This window comes from Mauremys reevesii, linkage group 9 (genome assembly GCF_016161935.1).
Source record: "Mauremys reevesii isolate NIE-2019 linkage group 9, ASM1616193v1, whole genome shotgun sequence".
NCBI classification, from domain to species: Eukaryota; Metazoa; Chordata; order Testudines; family Geoemydidae; genus Mauremys; species Mauremys reevesii.
In genome coordinates this window covers 34365180-34377816 of record NC_052631.1, presented here as the reverse complement: position 1 = coordinate 34377816, position 12637 = coordinate 34365180, and the positions used below count along the sequence as shown (strand labels likewise).

Sequence of the window (12637 nt, the reverse complement as noted above, 5' to 3'; positions counted from 1 at the left end):
TGAGGAGGCTTCTTGCCTATAATGTGTAAATTACTTAAAGAGAACAAATGGTACATTTAAAAAAAAGTTTGCACATGATACAGCAAGACACAAGTAAGAACGTAGCCATATCTCCAAGAAGTCAATCACTATGACCTTTATATGGAAAATCCCAGTTGATGCAAACAAATGTCTGCCCACAAGGCATTACAACTGGAGCTAGTAGGGAAATGGCTCTCCTGTCCCATGCATCCAACGAAGTGGGTATTCACCCACGAAAACTCATGCTCCAATACGTCTGTTAGTCTAGAAGATGCCACCGGACTCTTTGCTGCTTTTACAGATCCAGACTAACACAGCTACCCCTCTGATACCTGTCCCACAAAAATTTTCAAGATTTCAAAAAATTTTCTGTTGCACTTTGGGACGAAACAGACCTTCTGAAGTTTTCCCCCCACACAGAGAAGGGCCCCAGAATAGCCTTGTATTAGGAAACTCACCTGCAATGTGTAAGACCCAGGTTTGAATCCCCACTGTAGTTGATTTGGATCAAGGTCATGAACACAGGCCTCCCAAGTCCCAGGCTGTTCTGGTATCTGTCTGTCTCTCTCTCTCTGTGACTACATATTCCATCTTGTACCTCAGAAACCTCTCTTGAAAACGTTGCTGAATATGCTACATTCCTGCACAAAGTTTTGGTTTCAACAAACTGGCATTTTTCAACAAAAAACATTCTATGAAAAAATTCCTGACCAGCTCTAATTAAAACCAAATCATTTATTAAACCAAACAGTTTAATATAAGTGATATTTCTAATCTTTCATGAATGGAGTAAAATATGCTACATTTTCTCTCTCAAGTCACTATCATATAATGGTCTTTTCAAGTAGAGCTGTCATTGTGGTTTCCTGGATTTCCTCAGCCTCTTTGGAATGCTTGTAAATTCCCATGGCTGATAGTAAGCTAAGAAAGGAAATAAAAAAATAGTAAATACCACTTCAGTGGTGTAAGCCCTTTTCTTCTCTTTTTTTGGCTGGTGGTGCACATTAGGAGATTATCATCAGCTTTTGCACTAACTTCAAAACTGTTCCAGCTGGGAAACCATCCATGTGTCCATTTTGCACCTTCAATTATACTCTTACGCCAACTCAATCTTCACTGAAATAGATGCATTTTGTTAGACTAATGGTTGGAGATATTAAATGGATCTGAACAGAGAGTTTATTTTACAGAAGTACTTGAAGAAGTCAGTCTAGTAAATGGATGCAGTAATGGGGGAGGGCAAAGGAAATCATTCTTCAGTGTCTTATTACCTGCTATAACTATAGAGTGGAATGCCTGAAAGAGAATAGAAGGTAAATCCATTGTACTATTTCTATGTGCAGTAACTGGATATTTAATATCTGCCATTTATTTTAATTCATGGATATTTTATAAAAATTATTAATTGAAAAATACTTCAAAAAGGAAAACAAGATACATATTAAAAAAAGACTATAGATACTTCATTATAGAATGATTAGACATCGGAATATCAGACCCTTATCCTGACCACAGTTATATTCGTTTTTTCATTCACACAATATACTGAAGACAGTAGAGTTGCTCCTGATTTATACTGCTGTAAATGAGATCAGAACAGAGCCTCTGTGTTTGGATATTATTGTCCTGGAGAGAATAGAATATCTGACAATCCTGATTATTATAAGACCAGATCTCCTCCCCTTATACACACTGACTTGTACATTATTCCACAAATGGTCCCATTATTTATGAAGTAAAGTACTACTTAATATGAACAAGAATGGCATAATTAGACCCTATTTGTATAGGGCAAACAGATGATCCTAGGTTTTATCATGCTTCCAAGAGAATATTTGTTATGAAGAAATTCTGAATAATCTACTGCCCCCAAAGAAATGATGACATTGAAATGACCCAGTAACAGGACTCAAAGATTACAAAGGGATTTGATTAAGTGTATGCATTTAAACTGCTCACAGCAGTTTAATGAGGGGTTCAAAAGTCAGGAGTCACATTCAAAAATAATGAAAAAAATAAGTGTATACAGAGCAAAACTATTTCACTTAAGGTCAGAGTAATAAACTTACGGAATTAATTGCCAAATAAGACCATGGAAACAAGTACTGTAGTATAAGTGGGTTGGAGAGACATCTTGGCACTTTTATGGAGAGAGAAGGGATTAAAGGATACCGTGACAGAGCAGAGAACTGGGGCTAAGATAAACTTAAAGGGGGACCGGATTTTTAGGTCAAGTGGCTTCTTCCTTTCCAGCCATTCCTTTTATGTCCTTATTCCCTTATTCCCATGTCAGCTTGAATAAACAATTACTAGAGCTTAGACGAGCAATGGCTCTTCCATACTGTAACGGGGCTGAAGAGGCGCTATCTTTTCCTTTGCTCCACTATGAAAGTAACAGCTAACAAACAGGAATAGCCTTATTTCTCTTTATAGAATACTGCACATATGACCTGTTCCAATTGATTTCAGGTATAAGAGTATCTCATATCACCTCCTTCCTGTAATCTTATCCTCTTCAGTTCCATTTACTGCCATCACTCAGCTATCAGGGTGGCACAAATAAACAATGAAAGACAGAGCACAATGTTACAAACCACAACAGCTGTCCTAAATTACACTTCATCAGTGACATCAGTGTTAAAGATGACTTTATATATATATATAAACATACATACACACACAAGCACTCTCCTGGTGTTATCATGGATTTATCACATACCACACTGAAAAGAATGTGGAGTTATCAAATTTTCCTTCAAGCTGAAAAAGCCTTCACTTCAGACAATCATGCCCTGTTCTGTTATTACAAACTGTTTTCTGTCAAATAGGTCGCACAAGATGTCAATGGATTTAAATTAGCAACTACAGCTTGGTATCAAATAGATGTTTAAAGCAAGTAAATATTAAAGCAAGTTTGTAATAGAAATTCATGATATTTGCTAAGGAAAGTGTCTTCTGGAAGGTTTCAGAGGGGTAGCCATGTTAGTCTGTATCAGTAAAAACAACGAGGAGTCCTTGTTGCATCTTAGAGACTAACAGATTTATTTGGGCATAAGTTTTCGTGGGCTATAACCCACTTTCTGATGAAGTGGGTTATAGCCCATGAAAGCTTATGCTCAAATACATTTTTTAGTCTCTAAGGAGCCACAAGAACTCCTCGTTGTCTTCTGGAACACATTCACGCTTCAATATCTTTATACACTTTCCTTTGCTCCTGTGCATGAATTGGCATGGATTGGAAGAGTCTATACAGGTACCTTCTCAACTGGCATTGTACTGCCCTATCCTCAGGATATGCTAGAAATCCAAATTTTCCATTACAGTGGCTCGCTGCATTGTTAAATTATGTACATTATTGTTGCTGTGGTGTTCTAATCTCTTGGTCTGACATAATCAAAAAGATCTGGAAGTGCTAAGAAGGGAATGTGTCCCAGAAAGAGGCTTATCAAGACCCACGAAAGGATATAGTTAGGTTCCTCCAAAAGTCACACTTACTATATTAGATATTAGTACATTGATGGAAGTATCTTGACCCTGACTTTTCTCACAAAGATTGAACAGAACCAAACCTTTTTGAAGACTCAGATCAACCTGGCATATCTCCACTTCACCCAATCTGTTCCCAACGGCCCTTCTTACATTTGCTTATATCCTGCAAAGTCTACTTCTGTGTCTTAACAGACCTGACATTCTCTTTTGGGCTGACTGCTGTCTCAAACCTTGCATACTCGTGGCCTTCCTCCAGGGTCAGAGGCATGCAATACATTTTGCATCTATCTAATACTAGGGAAGTTCAAAAGCAAGCAAGCTATGAAGTTGGTAGCCAAGATGGAAGATGTGCCAAGTCTCTTCAAATGATGCAGAAGAACAGAGGCAGCTGGTCCATATCAGGCCCTCTTCCAAAGTGGGAAACCAGCAAGGTTTGTAATCAGGTCAGAAAGTCTGTGCTGGGGAAAAAGAAAGGAAAACTCCAGGAATTATCTGGATTTTCAGGGATTATACAGACCATATTGCTGAACCTTTTGAGCATCACCACCCATCACTATAACTTGTTCTTATCTTAAAAACAAAAAAGATTAGAGAAACAAGTCTCTTGTACTTCTACTTGCAGAAATCAGAGCTGGATAAGTTCAGCTTTAGGATGTGTCACTAATGAACATTTATTGGATACTCCTTTGAGAGGTGATTCTGGAATGTAAGGATTTCCCAAACCCCTTCAGTTTTCAGTTACCACTTACAACTGATACCATAATCTTGGTATATTACCTCCTCCATAAAAAAAAAACCCCAAAATCCCACATATATTCAATTCTTTTCCATCTCTTGCCTTCTTAAAATCACAGTGGAGTCACCCACTGTTACATCATGTCTGAAATTGTCCCTGATTTCAACCAAATTACACTTGCTTCCACCAGCTCTGAATTTGACCCCCGGCTTCTTATGGTGTCTCTCACACACAATACATTGATACAGTATACCAAACCTCTCTAAAACTTCTGAATGTAGCATGCATTATACATGTCTTAGCAAGAAAGTTTATTATATTTTTCAAATAATAAGATATATAAAATAACACACACACACCCCTCCAAAAAACTTAATGGAATACAGTGGGGATGATTAAAAGCCAATTATCTCAAGACGTAGGCTATACACCAAGAGTACCGTGGTCCTGATTCAGCAAACACACAGATGTAACTTTGTCTTCAGCAGGACTACTCATGTCAGCACTTACGCACTTGTGTTTTTTCAAGATCAGTGCCTATGCCAATAACTTAGTTATTCTTTAAAGTATAATTTCCTCTGACTCCTTCCACACAGTATCTCTATGTTCAGATAATTTGTATAATCAAAAGAGCCGAATCCCAATAGTCAATAATGAGAGTCATTTGGATTTAGAATTCTAACTGGTTGCGTTATTTGTATGTCAATGAAATTACACACAAAGGCTAATCAGTTTTTTTATGCTTCCCTTCACAGCAGGCAAATGAGATGTTGCTACTGGCAATCTTGCTGAAAGGTAAAAAAAATGGTAGGACAGTAATGTTGATGGATCTGAGTTGATGCAATTGATATAAGAGTAAAAACAATTACTGGAGGTTTCCTGACAACTTGCCATGACAGGGAAATCTCAGAAATACCTCCAGCTTCCTGGTTCAATGGTTCTTTTCAGTTAAATGGGGAAAAAAATCTTAGAAGGCTTTTCATGTGACCAGAAATAAGGATTCTATAAAGACCAAGTGTTAATTAAGTCAGGCAGGTGAGGGAACTCAGCAGGGACAAATCCAGAAATTCTGTTCTGACAAGGTACATCTCTAAATATTTGAAGGTAATTTGGGTTTAGTTGTGACAGCAAAGGAGAGGGACCAGGAAGGCTATGGGCTCACTTCTCAGTTAACCCACAAACTCATTATGTGACTTTGGGCAAGTCATGTGACCCTGTAGCACCCCACCGGCGTAGGTGTAAATTGTGGGGTAAAATAGGACCTCACTGATAACTAGTTGCACTTTCTTATTTATATTTTTTCCCTGAAGATTTCAGACCACTCTTCTCTAGGCTCCTGATTATATAAGAATATATTTCAAAAACAGTAATTTCCTGGAAGAAAGAACTGGCTTCATGAGACCCCCATCATGTAGGTAAGCAGTGACTATCACATAGGTGGAAAAGGTTTTTTAAACATTCAGGGATCACCCCTTCTATTCACTTTCCTATTTTACTCTCCCCCACCCCCTATTTCTTTCTCTTTAAATTCACCTTTTTTGTCTTCCTTCCTGTTTTTCAGTTCTCCTGCCATACCTTAAGAGATTTATGTTCCCATCACCAGACTGTCACACTAACCTGGCTTTTCTAAAGGCACTGCCTTTAGACAATTCAGGGCAGAGGAACCACCAACATGGCATGAGCAGCAGGGGAGGTTCAACTTAAGCCAGTGCTGAAAACATACTTCAAGCCTGAGCTCCGTCCTGCTTCTCTAATGATGTATTCTATTACTGATGGAATTGATCATTCCTACAAATCACAGTGACATTGAGGGGAGGAAAGGACCTTTGGGGCAATCCTTGCCACGGATTGTTCTTTAAAGAGGACATTTATGTTTCATACTAGTGCCTCCCCTCTGCCAAGAGGTATTTCCAGGCTCCAAGCCATTGCACTAACCTGCTATTCACATGCAAGGGATCTCTCTCAACTTTAACTGTATCCCACAAAAGCAGTGACGTACAGTATTAAGTGCAGAACTAATGGGTAATGATCTATCCCTTTTGTCTTAACTCCACCTGAAAGTTCAAACCCTTTGACTATCTTCCAGTTATGAAATCTTTCTTTGCTCTTCAGCTGTCTTTTTTCTTTTTATATGCCCAAGAATAATCAGTGAAAGCAAGAAGAATGAGGCATGGAAGACCAATGTGGTATTGCTGCCCCAGAGGAGAGAGCTCCTGTAAAAGGCAATGGTATTTGTTATGCCATGATGCAGGATTTCCAGCTAAACCCATGCCTTAATGAAACAATCCAAACAACTTGAGAAGGTATGAGTAAAGGCTGCCAACTGTCAATCTATAAGCATTGCGTATTGGTTGAGGGCTGCATGAATCTCCAGATGACTATTCACGTTTAGGCTATGTGCATTTGGCTAAGGGTTGTGCCATCATGAATGCAGATTGAGTGCATTAATTTCAAGTTCCCTTTGAGCTTTTGTGAGGAAATGGGTAAATGATCAGCAGCAGCCAAAGAGGAGCACTAGGATGGTGAATCTATACTCTCTTGCCCCCAGTCTAATTGCATTCCTGGCCAAAAATATTTACAGAGAAGTAATTTTTTTACCCATGCTGGTTATTGGGGTTCCGAGGTACATCCAGAGGCCTTCTGTGCCCTTACATGGTCTTACATACATACACAAAGAGGATAGACTATTTCTACTAGCCTATACATAGATTCCTGTACTTGAGTCTGTACACAGAGTCCTAAGAAAGTCATTTCAGAAACAGAGATGTAGATTCCTTAAACAAACAGTATATACTGCAATATATCCTGCCAAGGGCTAACATAATGCTTAAGTGATTTTTTCCAGGCACTCGGCAATACGGTGTAATTCTTTAATCCAGCAGCCTTTCATGTGACATTTATATATAAAAATGTTTACAGCAAATAATAACCTTTCCTTTTGTTCATTAGGTTTCATGTATACCATAAAACGCTAATGCTCAGTGCAATTATCATGACCCCTTACATTTTTAAGTTGTATTAATCAAAGTGTTCAAGATCAAATAAGCAGTCACAGAAAGTATGGAGATATTTGAAACAGAAAATAACTGATAATTCCTTGGATTCAGATCGCCACCTTTAATATGGTTTTATACAAAGAATCTTTATTGGCAAGTAGCATGGACATAAGGGGTTCAAAAAGATGCTCTATTTGCACATGTGCAATGCTGCATGGTCCATGACCTTTGGGCGCCCTTTATATCCCCCAGTGACTGAGGTGGGGGGCACAGGGAAGGCAATTCAGGAGAGGAATCAGACAAAGAAATATGCACATGCACAGTCCTGTTACACCCCAGGCACCAATGTCTGAACGTTGGCAGGCCTGTCTGAACGTTGGCAGGAAGTCTGTGGGTAGGGCTCGCTGAGTAATAGAATTCCATTTTCATAAAACACTTCCAAAGAAACAAAGTTTTCATTTGGTTTGAAATTTTTCATCCAAACAAATCAAAACATGAAATGAAAAATGATTTTGTTTTGTTACAGTTTTTCAGGCCGTTCCCCAAAAAACCTTTGAGGTTTTTTAAGGGGATTTCCACATTTTTTTTCTCATTTTTGCAGTGGAAAAAGGCAAACAAGCGAGAGTCAATGGGGGAAAAAATAAAAACAAAAAACCTGAATGATTCCCTTCCCCCCCCGCAAAATAAAACAAATTTTTGTTTTGATTGGGGGGGGGGGGGAGAGGGAGATGAAGAAGAAAAGGAAAAAAAAAGAAAGAAAGAACTTTACCATGAAAACATTTTACAAAATTCTTGGCCAAAGACATTGTTCTCCTTAAAAAGTGTGGACAATTTTATTTTGACCAGCTCTACCTCCAGACCTGCAATGCAGCCTCCTCCTTGTGTGTCAGTAACTGGCATGAATGGCCAGAGACGACGGCACCACCTCCCCTATGAAATGGGGTGAGGGCAGAGGAAGAAAAGCCTTCAGCTTTTAACACCACCTTGGAGTAGGCTACACTCCCACCCCCAGCAAGCGTGACACCCTCCACAGGCACATGCTGACTCCCCCTTGTAAGAGTGGCAGCTTTTTTAAAAATACGGCCTGGGTTATTAACCAAGTACATGCAGCATTGGGCTGGATGATCAAACACTATCTCTGCTATTTGCTGAATATCAGCATCCCTGAGCTTTGGGGAACACTGGATCAGGAGCTGCAGCTGGAACCAAACTCAGGTACGTCTATGTTGCATTGGGGAGGAAGCCTCCCGGCCCAAGTGGACAGACTTGCATTAGCGGGGCTTGTGCTAGTGTGCTAAAAACAGCAGCATGGACATGGCTTTGACATTGCAGCTTGGGCTGGAGCTCAGGCTCTCAAGACACCTACCCTCCCCATCCCCACCTTCTTCCCAAGGCTCAAGAGCCCGACCTCCAGCGTGACCTGCAGTGTCAAAGCAGCGTCTAAACAGGTACCATTGGCATGCTAAGGCAGACTCCCACTACTGGGGCTTATCGACACGGGCTGGAAGGCTCACTCCCAGCTACAATGTAGACGGAACTCTATTGTTGGGCAAGCTGGTGCCACTTCTAATTAAACCTGTCTCAAAGTGAGCCTGGTAATAGGTGAACCTCAAAAGGTTCAGTTTGGATTGACATCCACAAGTGCAGATGCTTTTCCAAATCGCTTGGCTCTGTTTAAAAAAAATGGGCTGGAAATAGAATGAGAACAAACTTTCTCTGGGGATTTTTGTTGACACTTCCACTCTCCCCCTGCCCCCCTAAACCAAGCAGTGCGCAAATCCTGGAAAATAGTTTTTAAAAAAATACTTATACTTTCTAAAATCCCTTAAAAGATCGAGTCTGGGTTCAAACTGAGTTTGGGAGAGTCCTTATTTCACCAACAGTGTTTTTTTTAATATCACCCAACACTAACGGAAGTGAGTGGTACAGTGGTTCTGCAATATGAGTGCAAAGAAAATGAGCTCAGAAAAGGAAGCAGACGAACAGAATATCATTATTCTATGCATGAGCCTGTCATAACAGATTCAATGGTAATAGGCATAAGACGACATGACAAAGTGCACATACCTCTAAGCTTAAATCCTCTTCTTAAAGATACCTCAGTGATTTTTAAAGAAACAGTTAAAGATTATCCAATATCTTGGATAATGAGCAAAGACATTGTCATCAATGACATTACCTGGCTGTAAGCATATGTTTCTCTATGGGCTACAACACCAGTAACAGATAAACATTGAGGCATCTACCATTATCACATCAAATGTAAAGTCACCAGCCCTACAATAGGAGTTGGTGCTCTTTATGTCACAGGATCAGGCCCAGGGTTTCTAAAATAGATGCTCAGATTTCCTGTCTCCTAGATGAAAGATAACATGATTTGAGAGGTTCTTACAGTGTAGCTGATCAGGAAGAAGCCAAGGCTTTTCATCATTGGTCTATGGTATTATGTAGATATTTCTTCTGTCCTTTCATGCATATAATGGTATTTTATAATTAGGCAATTATTTTATTTTTTAGCCTTTATCAAAGAAAAATTGCCAACTACCCAGCAAGCTGAATGACTGACTTCAGCCTGGAATAACTTGGGTGATGTGTAACGGAAAGCGGAAGATTGCTATGATCAATCACAAGCATGAGCGGCTATATACATATGCAAAAAAGGGCAGCCACTAGACTTGATCCTCCCTCCACATAAGTGCAAGTAAGTCTCGAGCTCTTTTCATGCTTGCTCCCTAATGTCCAAGTGCACAGAAAACCAAAAGGGGGTGGGGGAACCTGTGGGTGGAGAAGATGCTTGTTAGGTTTATCACAACCCCCATCTTAAGCCTGTCTGAGGCCTTTCCCCTGCTTCTAGGCAGAAGTAATCTGGCAGCCATAAAGCACAACTCCTGTTATTGCAAGACTATCCTGCTTCTCTTTACATATATGCAATATACCTTGCATAATTAGTGTGCTGCCATTGTGCACTCACAATAATAAGCTCGCATGTGGCCTAGGAGTGACTATGCAAATGAAATAATGTAACATTAATGTTGGAGTGACTACACTTGCATCTCTCTGTGCATGCTGAGTGTGAACTAGAGGTTTCCGGGAGCTTAAACGGATTCAGACTGAGCTGAACATGTGAGCAGTTAATAATAACTGTTGATTCTTCTGTATGATAAACCCAGCTCCTGGGGCTTATAAAACCTTACAGGCATTAGAACGTGCTTTATTGCTTGTAGATGTAAGAATCTTGGCAAGGAGACTAGGATTTTATCACTTACCCTTTCTGAAGAAGCCCTGTATATGATGGGCAGAATGGACTTCATTTTAAACATCTCACCCAAAGATCAGAGTGTAGTGAGAAAAGAAGCAGTCCTGCTTTACCTTTGCCATATCTTACTTGATTTAGGAAATGAGATTTAGATCTTGCAAGTGAAATTTTTTAACAAGTTTATGTATTTGTACAATCCTTGTAAACCCCATTTGCTCCTATTGCGAACATGCACCCGACAGGCTGACAACACAGTCACAATACTCTGTGAGATAAGGATGAGCTTGCAGTCAGATAAATGAATTGGTTCCAAGAGCTTCCAAGGCTTTCGGCAGCTCACGTCTCTGGTTTCCAGCATTTTTATGTTTCCTTAAGCAACTAGCTTGATAAAAACACATCTCTTGAGGGGGTGAAATATGGTTCCATGTATCTAAGAACCCTATTGTTAGCCCCCTTCAGAATACAGACCGGTATTGCTGGGTTGTAGGCCAGTATAAGGAAGACACAAATGTTCCCCTTGAACCAGTGGATAGGCTGTATTTTCAAGGGAAGGTGAAAAAGCTTTGCAGAAGAAACAAGAGAGTCTCTGCAGCCCAGGTGTAGACTAGCGCTGAGGGATTTTCAAAAGGAGAGTATTGCATGTCCAACAGGAAACCCATGATCTCTCTTTTAGCAGCCAAGACCAGTGAAAGGATTTTCAGAGCTGAGGGTGGGTGGTACTCGATGTTTCATAAAAATAAATATGTCTTGAGACTCTCTCTAGCAGTGAGCCCAATCATCAGGATTCTCAGAAGGCAGTTGTCATAGAATCGTGGGACTGGAAGGGATCTTGAGAGTTCATCTAGTTCTGTCTCTTCCACTCATGGCAGAACTAAGTATTATCTAGACCATCCTTGACAGGTGTTTGTCTAACCTGCTTGTCATATGGGATTGCAGTATCCAGCCACTGCTCTGCTCACTTGTTGCTAAATACCACTGCTACCATGGGTACCCAGCACTCAGCAGAAAACTGTGTTGGGTCTACGAGGCAGACACTAGGTGACAGGAAGAACTCATGGAGATAAAAGAAAAAAAGCACAACAGCACAAAAGGAAGTGCTGAGAAGGGTGTGAGAAAACCTGCCTCTTGGTTTAAATTTGCCTGCTTAGCTTGGCTGATGGAGACATATTGCAGGAAAGGAATATACTTTATCCAGGGAGCTACTGCAGCATCCTTTCGCCCCAAACTGATGCATTTCTCATACAAACACAAGACCTCATCAAGAAGTATCCTTTGCCAGCAGCACCTCTGTACACTGAACATCACCCTGACTCTGGACACTCAGTCACCCACAAGATGGGGAACATAGGTGAGGCTGACTGTGAAATAGCCAGGAACTGAAGACAATGTCCTGATATTTCAGGGACACAGAGAAGGAAACAACAACAACAACTGCCATGCCACCTTCAGAGGATTATACTCAGTATTACCTGGGCCACCAGAAATCAGTAGTAGCCACAACAGTAGCTCCCTTAACCCACCCAACAATATTGTTAATCTTTCCAGCTATACTCTCAGCCCGGCAGAAGAGTCTGTCCTATCTCGGGGTCTCTCTTTTTGTCCCTCCAGGCCCACGAACATGATACAGTTCTGCGGTGACCTAGAATCCTACTTTCGACGTCTCTGACTCAAAGAATATTTCCAACACACCTCTGAACAACATACTAACCCACAGAATCTTTCCTACCAACACTACAAAAAGAAGGATTCTGCGTGGACTCCTCCTGAAGGTCAAAACAACAGACTGGACTTCTACATAGATCACTTGCATCGAAGTGCACAGGCTGAAATTGTGGAAAAGCAGCATCACTTGCCCCATAACCTCAGCCGTTCTGAGCACAACACCATCAACAGCCTCAAAAACTCCTCTGACATCATAATAAAAAAGGCTGACAAAGGAGGTGCTGTTGTCATCATGAATAACTTGGAATATGAACAAGAGGCTGCTAGGCAGCTTTCTAACTCCACATTCTACAGGCCATTATCCTCCGAGCCCACTGAGGGTTACCAAAAGAAACTACACCATCTGCTCAAGAAACTTCCTGAAAAAGCACAGTAACAGATCTGTACAGACACATGCCTAGAACCCTGAACAGGGGT

The 12637-nt window shown here is 40.5% G+C and overlaps 1 long non-coding RNA gene across 2 annotated transcripts in view; it reads right to left on the bottom strand.

The window, feature by feature from the left end:
• Window positions 1-741: 741 nt before the first annotated feature.
• Window positions 742-12637, bottom strand: part of LOC120372348 — a 57280-nt gene continuing 45384 nt past the window's right edge. For both annotated transcript variants that reach the window (XR_005584911.1, XR_005584912.1), the window contains one exon: window positions 742-942. This is a non-coding gene — a long non-coding RNA (uncharacterized LOC120372348). The remainder of the gene's footprint in view (window positions 943-12637) is intronic.